Raw genomic sequence first — 20,400 nt, forward strand, 5'->3', positions numbered from 1 at the left:
ATTACAATAAGCAAAACTGTGGAGAACAAACAAAACTTGACTATGGCTTTGAAGAAAAACATGCAGCAAAACCTGACAAGACAAACACATGAACACACGAGGTGAACATGAGGGAACCTGAGGGAACCTGGAAAGTAAATACTGAGGGGAAGGTGATTGGTTATGGAGTGCGGCTGAGAACAAAACAGGTGATGTGGATGAACCTAATGATGGTTCAAGAGTGACTGGGGAAAAAACAATGGTAAAACTAATGACTTTATATAAACCTAAAACATGAAAAAACCTAAAGCCATAACAAAGCCCAAAACCCAAGACGTGACAATCCATCTAATTCTGCAGTTAGACACAAGTTCATAGATTATAAAGATGTTGTGTTTTTCACGTACACTCACAACTCAGACAGTCTAGACAGAGCAGATAGCATCATGCAGCAGTGAGATAAGCTCAAATTCACATGGCCAGATAGTTGTATAGTTGTACATTTAGCCAATCACCAAAACCCTAGCTTCAATTATTTTGTGGCTGACAGCAGGGAGGCAGGGGAGACATTAAGTGGGCATGTTTGGACTGCTTGATAGGCCAATTAGGGCAACTGAGGCCACTGTTTAGCATCATTCCAGGAGGTGTGGTTACTTTTAATCTAAGGACATCACATTAAAATCTTGCGGATTTCAGTCCATCTGTTTTCTGTGTTGCGAATGCCTAATCGTCATTGAGTTAAATGTGCTGTAAATGCCTGATCTCATGCCAATATAATTACTGTAACTCAATCAGGAAGGGCCGACATACTGTAGGAATCAATTAAAATGCCAGACAGTAAACACTCACTATTGTTAGCTTGTTTTTCCTTGATAATGGCTTGCTTTCAGAAACTGACTGGCTGGCTAATGGAGGAATGAGCTTTTGATTCATGATTGAGCCAAAAGAAGAGATCCAGATAATATGTAAACAGTCTATATATTCTAAGCTGTGAAGGAGTGTTTATGTCTTTGTCTCACCTGAGGGGCCATATTTAAAAGCACTCACACCCCCTGTCAAGCGCTCTGCCATTTGAGTGTTTTCATTTCCATTGTAAATTGCACTGGGACTTCAGTGACGAGGTGTGTGTATGTGTGCATGTGATGCACGCCTGGTGAATGGTAAGGAGTTCTATAGTGAAGCATCCTCCACCCGTCTCTCATTTCTCCCACTGAGAGGACTAGGTGCCATCAGCAGATACTCTGCTGTGTCTGTAAGGGGATGTGAGTTAAATGAGATCGGAGTAGAGTCAGACGGTCAAACAGCATCTTTCGGAGTCTGGATTTTTCTTTTTCACCTCAGCATGCAGTGATAATTCACCAAAGTTTCGCAGTTGTAGGAAATATACACCATTTGGATGCATGTGTGCATATGTGTCAGAACAGAAAGAGGCATGGCGCCTTTTAAATTAGTTTTTTAGTGCTGGTCTCTAAAGTGAGTCAGCCCACAGTGACAGAGGAGAAGTGAAAAGACTCAGATCTGTTGGGTGCCGAGTATATCTCATTATCAGTAGACACTGTGTACAGTGGATGTCTTTTAAAGAGGTGGGACCAGGCCATGATCTGGCTTTACCCTACTTGGCAGGCGAAGACACTAGGTCTCTACCAGAATGAAAATCAAGCTATTAAGGCACAGAGACACTGAGGACCTGCTTTGTCCTCTGTTTTATGCTACTTTAATATACAGCTGACAGTGAGAAAAGCTGAAGACTTAAAAAAGGATAGCTTTGTGTGAGGAGAAAGCCCAGTCTAGCTGTCATTTGGTGGTGGCTGTTTTCTGTGCACATTAGTATTTCCTCTATAATCTCATATTTTGTTTAGTTTTTTTCCCCTCCAAAGTCCCCATAGTCATAAAAGCAAGCGTAATATTGCCTGCTGAAGCCCTCCATTAACAGTTTTCCAGGCTGGCTAGCTGACATTTAGAATCAGAGAGAGGTGGCAGAACAAAAGTGGTGCAGATACAAGATGCAAGGACATGGCAAGACGGCAAGAAGCAGGTGTCTCAACTAAAACAGCTAAATCCATCAGAAAACAAATGCACAGCAGAGTGCTGGTGTACCTGATCTGAATGTAATTTGTATTCACCCTCACACTTTGCTAGTGATTAACACTAAAGCCTTTCAATTGTAACTTAAGAAATGTCACTTCGCACTTCACTAGAGACCATTTAACTGTACTGATAAAGTCTCAGATGGATGACGGGTGGCACGCCCATGCCCTCACCCCCCGTCATATCATTACTTAATCCCTCTGGTTGCAATTATCTCCAAGGGGAACAAAAGAGGCTGCCAGGCAACTATTACCGACATGGCAGCTCAATGAACAACACAGTCTCCCTTTCTATAAGGCCAATTTGCAAAGCAACTGCCACGAAGCTCAGTGAAATGAAGGGAAATGTTTAGATGGACAGAAACATACCATGGTCACACCAGCAAGAGCTGGACATCTCAGCATGAAATGAGAGCAGAAAGAGGAAGATTTACAAACCATTGTGTGTTCATGTGATGCACACCAATTCATCGTTCTTCTTGTTGATGAAAAACTAACAGGAAGCAGGAAATCAAGTTAAAGTTGAATCTTTTTTCACCTTGACGAATTTAAAATCTTTCTCTTTTTTGTCTTTCTTTTCTTAATGACAACATAAGATGACAAACTGCACCCGAGCAAGTTGTGCTTTATGTCCAGTTGCAAAAGAATACCTCATCTACAGCTACTCAGAGGCAATAGCATTCAATATCATCTACACTCCAAATTTGGAAGAAGATATAACCAAAAAGTGCATCAATCAGAATTTTTTCTATGTTCTCATCCTGTCTGAGAACAGACTATTGCATAATGAAGTAAAAATCCCCAATTCTTACTTGTTAAAGAAAAAGATTTAACTATGGAAATGTATGTTATGCATCAGATTTTACAGTGATAAGTAAATATAACTTATAAATGTTGCACAGATGCACTGATTGTGAGGGAACAAAGAAGCTGAATCGGGAGTTTAAAAAAAAAAAAAAAAAAAAAAGGTGAGAGAACAGGCACAAGCTCGATCGTCTGAAAGGGGCATTGTGACAGCAATGGATGTGGTTTCATAATTAGAAGGGACAGGGCAAATAAGAGGGCAAAGCTAAAATGTCAGGGCACAGGGAGTAGGCGATATACAAGGCCAGGAAGGCAAACTGTATACAGCAGTGAGGGGATAAAGGGTCATGGGATGTCTGCACAGTCTGCATGTTGTGTGCTGGAGTCAGCAGTGACAGAGCACAAACTGGTCAGGGCATTATCTGTCTCCCAAAACCACAGAAGGCTTTTTGGACATTACTGTATAGTCATATACAGAAAACTGTAGGGAAAAAGAGGAGGAGACAGAGAGCAAGATGGATGAATATCAGCAGGTATGTCATTATTTGCTGGCACTCTGGCTGAAGAGGGGAAAGACATGAGTTCAAGGAAATACTATGAAAAATGAAGGCATTTATTAAGACACATGTTCCAAAGACTGAAACAAAGTGTTTTAATTAAAACACTAACACACAACCTTCCTTCCAGGGTGAAAATAAGGCATCTACACTGACAGAGTGGAGAACAAATGAGAAGGTGGGGAAGCAGTCAGAGTTTGTTTGGGGACCGCTTGAATGTTAATCACTTCCACCACTGGTTTACAAGAGCCCAGCATGTTTTGTCTACCAACATTCCTGTACAATTTATTTACCCACACACATGCACACAAACTGTGCTTCTCCCTCGTAGTAAACTCTATTGGAGCAAATGCAAGGCCACAGGGAGTCGTCTGTAAATATATCAAGTGGCAAAAGAAATGCTCATAAATGACAGGGAACAAACTAAACCTTTATCAAAGGCTAAAGGCTCATAAGTAAATGGAGCGGCTTTCCATTCCTCTACCATGCTACTGTAACCATCTCTCCTCTCTTAGCCAATGAGATGAGCAAACAGCCTGAAACTACCTGCAATTTTATTTTCATTCCTCTCTGGAATCTCTCCCAGGAGGGGAGAGAGAGAGAAGACATTCACCTCATTTCTGTTTATCAGCCTGGAGAATCAGTTTTAGCCTTTTTGGTTAATTAACTAAGTGCTGCCTCCAGGCCATTTTTGTGCGCTGCAAGGTGCCAAACTCCATCAAGCCACCCAAGTGTCTCAAGCACTCTAACTTCAGGCAGACCGCCCCTGGACTCAAGATGATAATTGTAAAAACAACAGGGGGAGTGAACACGCACACCCTGAAACAATTACAAACATAGAGAGGGGAACATTGCTTTCCCCTTAGCTCTTGTTTTCTCCATCTTTCATGTCCACTCTTTTTGCTTCAATTTTTAGCGTAATCTTTTAATTCAACTGAGGTTGTTTTTTCTTTTCTATCTTCTTTCTACTTACCTCTATTGTAATCTTGTGGTTGTCTTTTCAAAGTTTCCCTATATCCTGTGCTTGGCCAGTTGAGCCCTACCAAAAACCCTTTTCCAAACTACAGCAATCTTTCTTGCTTATCTTTTTCTCCTCTTCACTGCCTCAAATTCTTGCATTTGCTCTGCTGGGCCTCGGCAAGAGTCAGCCAAGTTTCCTCTGACTAAACTTCGATTGGCCCACTTCAAGCTCTCACTCTCGGGTCATTTATTTCTTTTCTTTCCTGGCATGTACCAAGTTGCATTCTTCCAAAGGCACTTATGCAGCAATGGAAATCATTTTGGAGGCAACCCAGGCTCTTCTCCTTTTTGTGCCCCAACTGACACCCACAATGAGAACAAGAATCAAGCGTGGTTAAGGACAGGAGAGGACAAAAACACATACAGTGAAATTCAAATGCAATGTACACAGAGACACACAAACACTGCACTTCATCTTCTCTTCACAGCATGGTGCAAAGGTCCTTGTGGAGAGGAACATACTCTAGCTTCTCAGAGGCGATCTTCCAGCTGACCTCACACATAGCTGTAGTCAGTGGAGGCAACTTCCCCCTCATTCACGGTCACTGACCTGAGTCTACAATACACTGCATGCCATCACCTGACTCCAATGACTGACCCTCTGACGCAAACTAGATTTATTTGTGATGACCAGTGACTTCAGAAAGTTTCTGGAAACCATGTCTATTTCATTTTGTTTTATTGTGTATCATTTAACTTTTTTTTTCTTTTTCACAACCATCAGCTTTATCAATCCGCTCCTTTTGTTTAAACTTGGACATAGCTGTTTCAATCTGGGGTTTTTCCCTGTTTTTTGGTGTTTTCCTTTTTTACTCTTCTTTGGTTACAAATATATACTAAAGTATGTGTGTGGTTAGGCTGAGGAAAATGATTACCTGGTTAAAGTTAGGAAATACAGCATCTATTTGCAGTAAATACACAATGAACATTTATTGCACATTCCTTATAAACCATGTTGTCACTGTGTCATACAGTGCCAGAGGTGCCGGCGTGCTTTGGCAGAAGAATGTACAAATGATACATAAACAAAAAAAGAGAGAGACTGGCGACTGGCCGTGGCTTTGTCAGTCTATGGGAAGATAGAGGCAGTAATACAACAACACAGCAGAGAAGTTCTGGTTCGTGTGGAAGATAAACTGATTCACATCCCCTCTTAACAAACGTTATGACCAGATGTGACACTGTGGAAAACAAATCACCGGGTGCTTTTATTTTTAATTTTATGGAGTCAAAGATCAGTTTAGTTCGATTTTGAGGAATAAAAACTTCCGTAACACATTTTGTGGTGCTTCATCATATGGTACTCACTGGGCTAGGTGTAGGGAGCCAGTTTCAGCGGCTGTTTTATTGCTGACACTATGCAAAGAAGACGCTTTGTTTATGCTCCCGTTGCTCACTTTTGATTGTTCGCACCGAACAGAGAGGCATAATTCCATCCCTATGTGTGCCCTTTCAGATAGCGTTCAAGCATTTCAGAGGCAGAGCCATGACGAAAGCAAAGATTTCAAGAGGGACGTTCGCAGTGCTGTTTCTCCATCTCATACCTCGATTCGGCTCTGGCGCTACATAGGTTTTTAACCCCTACCCCCATTCCACCTTAATACCTTAAAAGTCCCACCTTAAACAAGCTGTATATACAAGCTTAATAAACCAGACGGAAAGAGGACGCCATCTGAGACTACAAGATTGTATCATAAAATTACTAGAACAAAGGAAATCTGTTCTTGTGTTCCGCTTTGAGATTAGCTGCACAGGCCATGTCATCAGACCAAAATTCCTGCATTTAATGGATTGCTCATGAAAGGTCAGGGGCCTTGTGGTGGTCAACCCTGATCTGATAATATCCAAGTCACCATCACAAAAGGCATCAGCCATTTAAAGCAGAAACTCTATTATTGTCCAGCTTTAGTGTCAGACTGAATTTCACACGCTGACACACACCATTACATTTGAGGGGGACCCCCACCTGTTTTGCTCAATTCTCCAGCAATAACAGGTTTTTTCTCCAGCTACTTTAAAAGAACTCCTACGTGGCATGATTTAACTAGTGATGGTACAATTATGTTTCAATGCTCCTTGTGTCAGTCTTCCTTTTACTGTAATTTTGGAGGGCATCAATGAAATTCAAATTATAAATCCTCCCCTAATATGTTCCTTTACTAGAAAATATCTGAATGTCTATTAGCAAAATATCTGAAAACTTTATTTATTTTTCTGTAGCGTAATCCAGTAAAAAATGTTGCTTTTCTTAATTTTTCAGCTGCATAAGTCAAGAAAGGTTAATTAAGATTGTGATGAAAGCCCTCATAGCATTAGGTTTACATCAGCAAATTTCTCTCTCTTGAGCACAGAAACAACACTGCAGAGAAATACCAGCCCACCAAACTAGCACCAACACAGTCTTGCAAACTAAATCACAACCTAAATAAGACTGAAATCCATTTCTGACCGAGGATGAGATGGCAAAGGGCTCTTTGCAGCAGTCAGAATGATCTAAGACAGAAATGACTCAACGCAAGTGGGCATTCTAATTTTCATCACATGTTTGCCAGCAAACACTTTGGCTGAATGGCTCACGGTTGCAGTGCACTCTTTCCAAGTGTATAATCAGTCACATTAATGAGAGTGGTAATGTGATGCACAAGAATTACTAAAGGTCCTAAGGGTTGAGTCTCAGGAGGTTTTGGAAAAGAAACTAGTTGCCTTGGCCTTGAAAAACAGACCAACCGACAACAAAAATGACCTTTTCTGATATACATGTACCCATAGTAACAATATTTACCTCTGAAAGGGCTCTGACAAAATCAGTAAGGGTACTCATTTCAATGCAAGCTAAGATCTCTAGAGGTCACCCCAAGCACATTCACATCTAGCTGGCTAAAAGAGTAGTTCTCCGAAACATATACTCCCGTCACTATGAGGAGTTGTGTTAATGAACAAAAATTCTGGCTTTTTCTGTAACTGGCTTCCCACATGCGTCTGCATCCCCTAGCACTTAGATGAAAGAGAACTAGTTCACCAAAATACAGCGACAGTTTGGGCAGATTGCTCTGCTGAAAGATTTATCTCTACATACACCAACACTCTGACACTCCTGAGCCGAAAGTCTAACTAAATATCATCTCCTCAGTGAACACTTTAGGTGTTTTTAGATTAGCTGTTTTTTAAAGACTGCGCATGTGTTTGGGGGCAAGGTTTGGTATTTTACCCAATTTGATATATACTTAATTTTCTCTTCTTCTCCTCATTTTCATCCTACCTTATTAGTTTCAGTATGAATACAAAGCCTAAAAAAAAAAACTTGCTAGAGGTCCTTTACGCTGCCCAGGGTGGCTCAGGATGAGCATCACCTCTTAGCTTCTGTTTCTGCGCTGGCTCCCTGCCTGCTGGACCCAGGTGATGCTAGGGTGAATTAGTGAGTCGCTAAGCCACCCTCGTTAGTGTGTTTGTGTGCATTAGCATCTTTGTGATGACTGACAAGTCCTCTGGCCTCTACTCTGCATTCAGCAGCTCCATCCTGATTCCCCAAATCCAGGAATCTATTCGAATCGGGTGAGCATTGCAGCGAGAGCCCTTGACTGCTAGAAGCGAGACCTCCTCCACAAATCCACACACACGCTCGCCACTAATTTCCCTATCTGTTCTATTTCACAGTTGTACATTTGTAATCCTCGCTCAGTTGTAATTTTGCTTCTGTATACCAGCCTCAAGAGAGAGAAACTAATTTCAGGAGTGAAAAGGGATTATCAGATGCAAACGAAATCTCTCCACCTCCAGACAAAGATACTGATGTAGACTTTTCAAGGGGACAAAAAATGTCAAAAGACTGCTTTAGCCTGGATAGGAACTCTCTAGCAAGAATTAAGTCTGCTGCCACACTTTTGCAATTTCTCCTTATCAGCACAGGAGAAGCAACTTGACAATAGCAAGAAAATGCTGAGCTGGTGGTTGATAACATACAGATAGAAGTGACAGCAGAGAGCATAATGAGCTTCCCCACTTAACATTTTGTGAATTTTGTGTACAGTGACAAATATATGAATAAGGAGCAAGGCGGTCAGATGTCTTTGCTTGTATGCACATGTCACATAAGGAGTGTAAATCATGCTGGCTGTTACAGCAGAGACGCGTTAGTATATTTGTGTCGGCTACTCACAGTAGCTTGGTCTTTTCCCTCTGCTGGCTGGCTCAGACCTGCCACACAAATCGTTCCCCTTGGATTTTTGCTTGGCTCATTGTGTTATTGCAACGGACTGTGTCATATGAATCTACCCACCTATCACTACACAAAAGCAAGGGAACGTGCACACAATAACAAAAACCTACGAAACAAGACAAAGAAACCATGGAGTCATGCTAAGAAACAAAAAAAGTACAGGGCTGGTTCAAGCTGATGGTATATCAAATAGTTGAGGACGGATGGAGATTTGAAAAGCAGCAAAAAAAATGAGGATAATACATAAATCTATGCATTATCCTCTTTTTTTTTTTATATAAATCATTATAAATCTACCAGAAAGACAAACAAATAAAAAAAAGTTTTAAGCAGTTGTTATGCCTTGAAAACAGCTCCAGAAAGCAACAATTCTCTCATACATACCCAACTTTGGCATCATATATCTAACAGTCATGATCCATTTCGTTGCAGTTTCCTATGTCACCTTTAATGTGTGATCAAATAGAGATGTTAGGCAATAAGAAAAGTTGGCCAAGAGAGACCATCGTTTCTCCATTTGTCTTTTATCTTATGAAAGGCGACAGAAAACTAAACTAAGTAGCAAATAGTGGAGCCCTAGAGCTTTTCCCTCCATTATAATATGAGCATGGAGCTGTCCTTCTGTTACGTCCAAAGTCCAGCAGAGCATCAAAACTTCTTTGTTGTGGCCGTTAATGGTACTGATAACAGCAAAAGGAACCTCTGTGCCAGGTAAAGCAGCACAAACTAAAAAGCCAAAAGAATGACTGTGAAAGAGAATTTTTTTTAATGAAAAATAGAGTACCCACAAGGGAGGGACAGTGCTCAGCGGTAGGCGAGTGATAAAAACTAAAACTCAGAGTAACTGCCATCTTTAACTTTTGGCAAGAGCACTTTTCTCCAGTGCTTCTTTAACTAAGTATTATGCTCACCACCCTCAGGGTAAGCACAATTAAAAACAAACTTACTCAGAGTCATTAATAACGTAGCAACTAAGGAGCGAAAAAAGAAAAATTATTTATTCCAAGTTGAATGCATGCTGGGGAAGCAGCTGAAATGTTATTCACCAAATGCATGTTTCCCAATGCTTTACAATATTCTGTTTTGTGTTTTCTTGCTTTTATAGCAATAACATGATTTTTATGGCTGGTTTAACATGCATACAACTGGAAAAACTCAGTCAGTGCTTCTTCATGTTTCAGCACCCTCAATGTTTGACGCATTACACATCACAGAGCCGAAAGAGCTGTGTTTGGGCATTTTTTATCCTGTTTATTCTTATAGTTTAGACTCTGGTATCGAGTTTCCCAGTAGCCTACTGCTGCACAGAGTCAGGGGAGAGTGTTGCCACCTTTGAAATGAAACAGCCAGAACAAGCGAGGCTATTTTTAAGAATAATTGTTGAAAAGGTTAAAGCAGCAAGAGCAGGTAACAAGTGAGCTGCATGTTGATGCTCACAAGAGGGTGTCGAGGCAACGTGGTGATGATGTCGCCAGGGAAAGACACAGTCAAGCGCAGTTACCGATTTTTGTCAAGATCAAAACACAGCGAGCTAAAAATAAGCACATAACTCCTCACACTATATTTACATGAGCAGTCAAAAGAATGGACAAATTAGAAAATACATCAAAGAAGTAACAAACGAATTTCTTCGGTCACAAGGCAGCAGACAAACCACGAAAACTGGCATCCCATAATTGCGATAAACAGAAGTGCACTTAAATATCAAGCAGAAGGATAAAAGAAATGTTGGAAGCATTACATCAAAAGTACACAAGTTTAAACCAGGAGACTTTTTAAACGTTTTTTATGTTTATCTCCAAACATTTCCAACACTGGCAGAGACAGACTAACCTATCCAGACAAAGGCAAGATTGATTTGCTTGGCTAAATCAAAGTGAACTGCAGAAAAATGCAGTTGCTTTAACAGCCACTGTCAAAATAATATGTTAATGGTCATAAAAACAAACTTGACTGGAGAATGAGGAAGAGAATGCTTTAGTTAATCTTTCATTCTCTGCATCAAAAGTTTCTTACTCACTCGAACGTTTATCCACACCTGAGTTGCTTTGTCCCGCAGTGTCCCTTTTTCCGGTCTTGCTCAGCAACCAGAGAAGCAAGTCTACACCTACAGAGCCATGTATCATTTGATGACATAGGCTGATAGATGCCTGACAGACTGCCAAACCCCAAGACACACCACATGAGTCAAGAACAAACACTCCTCCGTCGTGCAGATATGCTTTTGCACAAGTATCCATCATCGCCATGTGGGAGGTGTGTGTATGCGTCTGTGCGCGCCTGTGTGCCAGTCTGAGCGATGAAAAGCCTTGCCAGTGTCTATCTCAGTGGCGCCATTTAGGACAATGGAGGAAAGCAAGCTCAGGACCCAGAGCTCGATGATTAGGTAGGATGATGTTGGACAAAGTTGCCTGATTTGGATGTCTGGAGAAAAAAATGCACATAAGTGTGAAGTAAAGGAACTATTTATAAGACAGAACATCAAAAGACAGAAACACACACAAAACTCCCCTCTTCTTTTGCCTGCTCCTTCCCACTGAACAAATTTGTAAATGAACAAGCGAATGAAAGTAAATGGTGAAGCCTGGCCGGAGTTCTGAATGTCACAGTCAGTCATTGCTGTCTCCTTCTAAGTGATGTAGACAGAGAACCATTCTGATTGCCCCACCAGTCAAGCCGAGGGGTGAAAAACATTTACATGCAAATACAAATGACCTACTAGCTACAGCGAGCAGACAGGCTGTGGCATTCTGAAAGCACGGCAACAACAGAAAAACCAGCATAGAGTACTTGCCAATCAACATTGCCAGTGTAACACACAGGCTGAAGAAATATACATATATGTACATGGACATATATATATATATTTTTTTAAGGATTTTTCTAAATTAATTTATTTTTGTTGCATTTGTGGCTTGATAGTTTGTAACTGAAATTGTTACCGCTCCTCATCCAGTTAAATTAATGGTAATGTATTCAAACCAGTACAGAATCTAGTGCTTTAAACAGACTTGCTGTAAAGGAGCTTAAATCCCTATCCATCATTACCACAAAACTAAGTGTACAAACCACCTACCATCCTCCGACAATCCACTCATCTCTAACAGCAGTGCCTAACACCACATAATCAACCATCCACTTTCAATTTTGACTGTTTAGAAGCCATAACTCATCATAACATGCCATTCTGTCATACTAAAGCGGTTAGTATCAGGGGACAGATTGCTGGTGGACTGGCTGGGTCTCCAGGGGTCCTGGACAAGGGAAGACCCTGGCTGTCACACACAGCTGAAATTCTTGGATCAAGGACCCGCCTGCTGTCATCAGACCTGTTGCCTCCAGATGGGTCCTTGGTCTGGTTGTGCGATTCCCACCCTCAGAGAGGACACTCTGTCCTCCTCCTCCTCTTCCTCCTCAGCTCCTTATTTAATTTCCTCTCCTGTTATCCAGCAAAAAATGTACGTCAAACTTAACCTTCCATCTATTCTTTCAGCACTTCTTAACAAAGTCCAAATCATCATCCTTTTGTTCTTTAACCTTGTGATGCTTGTGATGAATGTGATGCTTTCATCTCAAATCTCCTTCATTGGTTCAGTTTCTTGGCTAAAAATCCCCACTGTGTGTGGTGTGTTTGGGGGTGTGTGTGAGTGCGTGAGCTCACACACTCAATGCTTGGGAGATGAGCAGACGCACTGCGCAGCAAGGCCTCTTTGATTCGGCACAGCAGAGACCCACAGTGAGGCTGTATATTAATTGGTGCTTCTGAGCCATTCATTTAGGCGAGTACATTCAAGGACCTACTTTCCCTCCACTTTCCAACAGCAACAGGAGCTGAACAAGCATCCTCTCAAGATCCACTATTTTCCACCCCTTCTCTCTTCACTCTACTTATGGCCCTCTTTCGACTTAATGCCTCTCTACTTCTCACATATAGTTCAGCTTAATCCATAAACCATAAACATGTCACAGGCCCCTTCCTGCTCCCTTTGCTCTCCATTGTCTTGACAATAAGCAAAGAGAGACAGTAGGTCACAGTTTCTGCACTGTCCCTCCACCGCGCCAACTGCCCGGAACCAAGTGCCAAAAGAGCTTTTTTTTCCCGTTTTTTCAGCATGGCTGATTCCCTCAGGTCACTGGATGCATTAAGCTGTTAATTACCTCAAGGCACAAAACAAGTGGCAGGTTGGCAGCACATAAGCTCACATTACATTGAAGAGTACACTCACAAACCTAAGTAGAGACCAGCAACAGCAGCAAGAGCCAATCCACGGGTGGTAAACAATTCTGTCATCAGCAGAAACAGATGAGAACACTCTAATTTTATATTTGCAGCGTCTCCGCCACCATAAAACTGCAGGATAGAGCCGCTTTGGCTGGAGGTTCCCCTAAGAAATGAATCAGCTATAAAACTGCAGTGGGATAACTCCAGTCTGGCTCACAGGGCACAGTTTCATGCTGTGCTGATGCGGGAAATGATTCAGGATGTGCGTGAACAGCATCCTCTCTGTTATGTCTCCCACCATAGAGTAGTTAAATGTGCCCTTATTAATTATGACCATGCTGATCATGGCAACCTAGGCGAGGGAATAAAACCAAGGATGTGCACAAAGTGTGTCTGTGAATGCTAGAGCAAAAAACAAATGTTGCTATTTAAATAAAGTCAGAGAAAAATAATGCAGTTTCAGTGTTACTACTGGCTCAGAATAGAGTTTGAGCTTGTGGTGCCTTGTTACTCTGCCATGAGTGCATTTGTGCTCGCATATGGATGAAGGGAAATGAAGACGGTTGAATCTCAAAATACTCCTTCTTTTTGCAGTTAGTATACGAAACCAATATCTCCCTTCCCAACCAGAGCTCCTTGTTAGTATCTTCTCTTGTTAACTAAATGAGGCTCAGTTGACTCCAGGACTGCACAAGAGTGTGAGTGCAATACTCAGTGTGTGTGCAGGGAGGGGGCGTGGGTGTGAAAAAGAGGGTGAGAGAAAAAGAGGGGGAAGCTATGTGAACTTAGCCTAATCATAGGGAAACTGGCCGTGAAAAACATTCAACTCACACACACAAATTGTTTATTCGTGTCCAGGAAGTAAACGCCGGTGCCCGCCTCCATCATGTCTACCCGTCTTTTCATCCTGTCCTGTATCACTCATGGTACGCTGCCAACGGTTTATACACATGGAAATGTCTCTTTCCCACTGCTGCAGAGAATGGAAGAATCCCCTGCTAGTACCTTATTCAGATATAGGAAAGAAACACTTTTTGCATACGGACACGCAGAAGAACACCCTCCGCCTGTGGAGGTACAATAAGCCTACACGGGATGCCAGCTTTACCAAGGAGAATCATCTTTATTCAACAGCCACTTGGCCTTTGGTGATAGCAGCTGCATTCTTTGTTCCTGTCATACTGCACTACCTCGGGCTTACACTACATGATACCGCTCAAAAAATTCTTCCCGACATTCTGTCACAGTTAAAGTGCAGAGACAGAAATATTGAAATCACAGACTTTACAAACTGAGGAGAGCCTAGCCTGTGGCTGCTGATGAGAGCAACTGTATGAGGGAGACTTTTCAAAGAAAAATGAAAGAGTGCTTATTACTGGCTGCATCGAGCTTCCTTCTTTGAACTCTCATCTACTCTGGCTGCTTGGCTTTGCAGTAGATGTATAAGAGCCATGAGGATGGAGAGATGAGAGTGAAAGAAAGACAGGGCTGGGAAAACAAGTGATTAAAAGATAAAAGGGAGAGAGCAGATGATGAGGGAGCAGCGGTGTGTGATTAAATGGCAGAGGTGGCCCCATTGGGCTAGAGCCCTTATTGCATTTTAATAGGGGGCTGAATGATCCTTGACCCTTTGTGAGACAGAGGTAGCATATAGTGGAGATCAAACTAGTAGCCTTGACAAACCCCCCCACTCCCCCGAAAGGCATCTGAGAATGAGGTGCGTTATGTGAGGCCTTGCAGGGTCACAAGCAAATGTGTTTATTCTGCTTCTATGGCAACCCAAGCAGTAGCCTTGGGCAAATAACAACAAGCGAAGCCATATGTGTGGTGTGTGTAGGTGTTTGTGTGTGTATACAGACAGAGGATTTTAGAAAAAGATTGGTGCAATTTAATGTAAATCTTCCATTCATAGATTTCTAAGAGGTGTCCTGCATTCCCCCTCTTTCTTTTCCTCCAGTGCAACTGGCCTGCCCCTCAATCATCAGTCCCTCCTTTTCACCTTCTCTTTCCCCCAGCTCAACATGGTAAGTGGGAACATTGTTACGGTCAATTTGTCCCATTCAAGGTCCCGGTGGGCAGTGTCCCTGCCCTGACAGCCTGCAGACAGAGACCACACTGCCTGAGAGGCCTTGACATCAAGGTCCAGGGGAGACTTGGAGGGAGGGAGAAAAAGAAGAGGCAATGAGGGGAGCAGTGGTATGGTGAGAGAATGTGTGAAGGGAAATGAGGGGTGGGGGGTGTTAGAGGGGAAAGAATGGTAAGAAAAAGAAAAGGGGGCCGGGGTGCCAGGTTTAACGTGGGCCCCAAAACTCTCTTGCTCAGTAGTGTTTGATGCCCATCTGTCAATCTGAGGTTTGACGATGTAGATGGTGACAGCTCCACTCGCACAGAGAACACTTCTAATGGTGCATGTTTGCAGACCTCCAAGCCTGAGCAGTGCAAAGAATTCCTCCAAAACCCAACCCACTTACAGAGATGTGCTTACATGCAATCCTACAACAAGCCATAACAGCCTCTCAACCCAGGGCCATGACACAATAAAAAGGTTGTATGCAGACTTGTTAAAAGTGAACCTGTAAGGGGACAACCAATGCAGAATGCACAACAAAGAAGAAGTAGTGTGAAAAACAGCAAACACTAGTTTGGAGAGACTTGCAGCACAATATCCCTGGTGGCCACTTAGGACGGGCTCCACTGAGCTTACGAAAAAAATAAAAAATTTCACCCTCTGCTATGAAATACTAAGTCAGTGAATTATGTCTAGAAGCGATCATAATGTCATTATTCCTTCTTAGTTGTCCAGTCATTCCTTTAAATTTAATGTCATAACTGAACAAATATAAGGCCCCAAAGGGAGGAATTTTTGTCCAATCAGGTTTCAGGCAACACTGTCCAGTTCCACCTTCTTGTCCAACTGTGGTTCCTTCCTGCTCAAATGCTGAAGTCAAGGTTTCAAAACAGTAGTCCAGAAAACGCTGTCACAGTGGCTATGCTACTTCTTATTTATAATCTTTACATCCTGTAAAAATCCTCACAAAGGCTGTCAAGGTTGGAATGACATAGAGTTGTTTTGCTTGAGAAATGTTAAGACAGTATAGATTTTTCTGAGACCATATTGTTTTTCTAGAAATGTGTTTTACTCCGGCAACTGAGCTTGAGTATCCCTTTAAGTGTAGGCAAGGGATAAACGTGAGGGCAAAACTTAGATGGGTAAAAGAAACTTAATTTCAAACAGAAGCTTTACATAGAAAGCCTAAAACTGTAAACCCCCAAAAATGTAGGCCTTTACATTAATTTCCGAACCAATTTTGTTTGCATTCCTATTCTGTGATTATGAATAAATAAATAATCACACTGATGAGGTCAGACTTCAAGCCATAAACGCGCCCTCAGTTCATCTGGCAAATTAAGTTTCATTTGACTAATCCACAGTATGATTTTTATTACCATACTGGAACTGCTTCATGCCCACAGGTGAAATAAATCCCCCACCAGCAGGGTGTAGATGAGGGAGGGGGAGGGATTAAGTCACTGTACAAGGGCACCTGTCATTTTAGCACATACGGTGCAACACTTGCTCCAAAGCAAACGGTTCTGAGCGGCTGTTAGCGTCAAAAACCAAGCACAAACAGATCATCCATTCAACCAAGGCTGGCAAGGTTGAATCACACTCATATAAACCACAGACAGACTGACTCACAAATGTGCACACATGCAACATCTGCACAAAACGGGAAGGCAAACAGACACAATGTGATAGTCACTGTCTCTTAGTTTTACGTTTCTCTGATAGACAAACTCTCACTCTGTTGGTCACTCGTTTTCTCTCTGATCCACACTCACACAAAGAATTCTTCAAACTAATTGGTGATTCAGACTCCACGGTAAAGACAGCAGGGATCTGTCAGGGCCTGTGTGTGTGGTGCGATGTTGCAGATCTTCCTAAATTAGCTAACTTTATAATAAATCAATGGACACTGCTGGCCAAGGATTAGCCGAGCTCCAGTGAGCAGTTTGTTAAGCTGTGAGGAGAAGCACTGGGGACACAGAAAACGCCGCCAAAAACTGACATCAGCACTGGGACCTTGGAACAGTGCAACAACCACCCTGCCTGGTTTCCTGGGCACACATTTAGCCTTGTTATCCGAGTTCTCAGTTGACACAATTTCCCCCTCCTATATTAGGCTTTAACCTGGAATTACTGCTTTTGCTTCTGGTGGGGATTTCAAACTAATCACATTCAGTGCCCGGGACATCAGCTCCACCGTCAGGTACACTGTTTCTTGAACTGCTTTCCTTATGCTTGTCTGACAAAATTTTCTGAGCAATTTTTCATTTACCCCCAACTGAGTCGTTTCTCTTGGAGGGAGTCAAGTCTTCTACTGTCTGGTTATGTATATAGTGACTGGAAAAACATTTATCCCCTCTCCCGTGCCTGCAGAAATCTTTTCAGGGAACTTATTATGAATTCTTTCAATGTCATCAAAACAAAAGTCTCTTTTGTGGAACTATATAAGAAATATATCAGGAAAAGAGGCTGATATTCTAAAAGTGGTTACAGTAAAATCAACACTATACATCAGCAGCTCCCTTGTGTGGGTACATTTTCCCCTACATCTTTCTCAGCATAACTACAAGCCCCAGCAAAAGCTACTTCTGATGTAAACTCTCAAAGTGTTTTGTCCTTGGCTTCTAAACAAATTGAGGAGCCACAAGAAGATCTGAGATCATATCAGGCAGGTGTTTCATCTCTTGTCTAATAATTCACTCCCTGCAATAGCTCTTATCATGTAATTTCTGGTGGTATGGTGGGCCTACAAAAGGATGTCAGCCCATGAGAAACAAGAGTTCATCTTTCCTCCTCTGTCATTCTAAACAAGCAGCAAAACACAGATGATTAGAAATGTTTTTGAACATCTCTGCTTTCATCTGCCTTGTGTGTCATTCTAATTTCCTCCCTTTCACCATCTTCATATATAAAAATACATACGCATTTACTCCCTCTGTTACTGTATGCAAAAAACGGTCTGCGGTCTAAGTGTGATGCAGCACATCACTGCCTGATATCTCATCTGATCAACAGGGAAAAAGGATCTTATATGTAACCTGCTGCTGCAGTTGTGCAGCCCTGGGTCCTGGCTGACGGGTGACACCCCGGAGGAAGAAAATTTTTAAAAAGGCTCTTCTCCAAGGCTGACTGATACGGTTAAGAGTGACAGGAAGGTGAGTGGGGGTGCTGGTGTGCTCTTGACTGTGTCTAACCTCACAGTGGACAAGCAGCACTATCTCACTTTCTTTAGATGTCTCACAGACACTGAGGCTCATTTTAAGAATGGCCTTACCCATGGGGACTTTACTTACTGCTCCATCTCTCTTTCCAGTCCACAAACCTCAGCACTGGACAAAAGGCGGCTGAAAGCCAATTTGAATTTGAAACAGAGGCCAAAACAAAACGTGCAACTCCCAAATGGGAAAACCTGAGGTTACTTGGAGCCAGCCCCTGGGAGTTAGTGGTCTGTGCACACATAAAACAAAAAGTTGGATTCTGACTCTATTCATCCAACTATAGCTCAAAGTACTGTAAAGATAAGAGCCCCTGCAGGAACGGAGGGAAAAAGAAATGTCAGAGCCTGAAGGCAGTGGGCTTTGGGGGCCCAGCTGGCAGGCCTGTAGAACAGACACAACCGCATGCAGATAATCCACAATCATCCAGTAGAAAACACACAAACACAATCAGAAAGAGCAATCTCACGATGAACACATTAAGTCTACATCCACAGTTCTGCAACTCACAGAATTTGGAAATTAGGTTTTCTCGCTTTAAAACAACTACACCGTCTTAAAATATTTTTAAAAATCTAATTTGTCATAGAAAATTCACAACTGCATAATTTAACAGTTTTTTCGAGAACGATTATACGCAGACGAGTAATACAATATCCACTAATAGTTTTATTCAATCAATACAGTAACTCTATGATCATTTCAATCATATGATGTAGTCTGTGTGAGTATTGTCAATATCAAATCAATAGTTGGATGGTGAGGCGCCTCTTCAGGCTCCGGACAGCTTAAACCTGCTCGTCTTGCTTGTGGCTGCAAGCTACGCAGTATGAAATCATACAGTTAAACCTAGACGGAAGATTTCAATATTTTTACATAAATGTAATCAAAATGACCGGCTGAGAACATTATAAACAGTTTTGACAAGTAAATTCCTTCGTCAAATGAAATTATCCAAAGCATCTAGGCGCGACAGAGCCACAGCTTTGCGCACCACCGCCACCCAGCGCAGCCCTTTACTCCGGACCACTTTGATCACTTACCTACTCTGATTGTCGGAAGAAATGTGCGGTCGAGGTAACAATAGTAAGAGTCAATTGTGTGTCCCACAAAAAGAAAAAAAATCCGAGACTGATCAGAGGAAAGGTTCGTTTGTGCGTTACCAGATCCCGTGGGGGGCTTTGTAAACTACTCCTCCCTGTCGCACCTGTTTCTGGCAAAAACTGATCCCGAACGCTGGTCTGACATCCATAAGACAACTGTCTCAGGGGTTGTGTGTCCGTACTCCCCGCTTGTGTCAACATACACAAATGCAGTCACACACACGGCACCACCTGTCCCCGGTGCAAAACAGCCCACAAAGAGCTCCTATGTGGCGCAGCGACACATGGCATTCCCCGTGGGTCTCTGCAGCGATACTCCCTCGAAGACAGCCGTCCGAGGTCTCCAAGTAGACTAAAAACGTTGGAAGCACTGAATGGTGAAAAAGAGGACGCAATAATAACCCCTCCAGCACACCACTGGCACTAACCCAGCTGCAACGCTCAGAAAATTACATCTGCCGCTCTCATCGCTCGTCCAGTTGTGTTATCAATCTTCAGTCCTCACAATAGTTGGTCTATTTTGCCGCTGCGCACGACTGCTGCTCTGTCATTGCTGCGTCTTTTCCGGCTCTGGTCTCAGAGTAAGAAAATACTGCCCTTTTCTCTGTGTCCCACTTCCACGTAAAGCCAAGCTCGGGATCCAGCGCACGGCAGAGTCCCATTCATCGGCTTATTAAAAAAAAAAGAGTTCCTCTTCTTAAGCTGCACTCGGGAGCTTCAGTGAAGTGGGAGGACCACGGCGTGTGTCTTCTAGCGGTGGTGCGAGCTACAGCATCTCCAGCTCTGCTGTCATCCACCAGAGACTCCTGAAGCCTGTTCATACCAAAACCTGAAGCAGAATTACGCAGCAACTGGAATGGAATTGATTTGTGACTAATTGGGGTTAATTGGGAGACATCACATTACCCCAAAAGTCTTAAAAGTCAAAGTCGAATTAAACCAGTGTCGACTAGATTTCACAGTGGCAATTTGACGACTGAAATTGATCTGGTTAGAAGGAGTGAAAGTCAAAATAAACCTGGGGCGCACACAAGAGTGAGAATTGATTTTTTTGTCAAATTTATTCAATGGAAGCTTCATATTATAAATACAAACATGAGCATTACAAAATATGTCAGTCGCTACACTT

At 42.4% G+C, this 20,400-nt stretch overlaps 1 protein-coding gene across 1 annotated transcript in view; it reads right to left on the reverse strand.

The window, feature by feature from the left end:
• sema6bb (sema domain, transmembrane domain (TM), and cytoplasmic domain, (semaphorin) 6Bb) overlaps positions 1-20,038 on the reverse strand; it is a 129,884-nt gene extending 109,846 nt beyond the window's left edge. Inside the window, exon 1 of the mRNA XM_072389717.1 lies at positions 19,212-20,038. The gene's annotated coding sequence lies outside the window, so the exon portion shown is untranslated. The remainder of the gene's footprint in view (positions 1-19,211) is intronic.
• Positions 20,039-20,400: the final 362 nt, after the last annotated feature.

This window comes from Leuresthes tenuis, unplaced genomic scaffold, assembly GCF_036924035.1.
Source record: "Leuresthes tenuis unplaced genomic scaffold, fLeuTen1.0.hap1 SCAF_7, whole genome shotgun sequence".
Classification (NCBI taxonomy): Eukaryota; Metazoa; Chordata; class Actinopteri; order Atheriniformes; family Atherinopsidae; genus Leuresthes; species Leuresthes tenuis.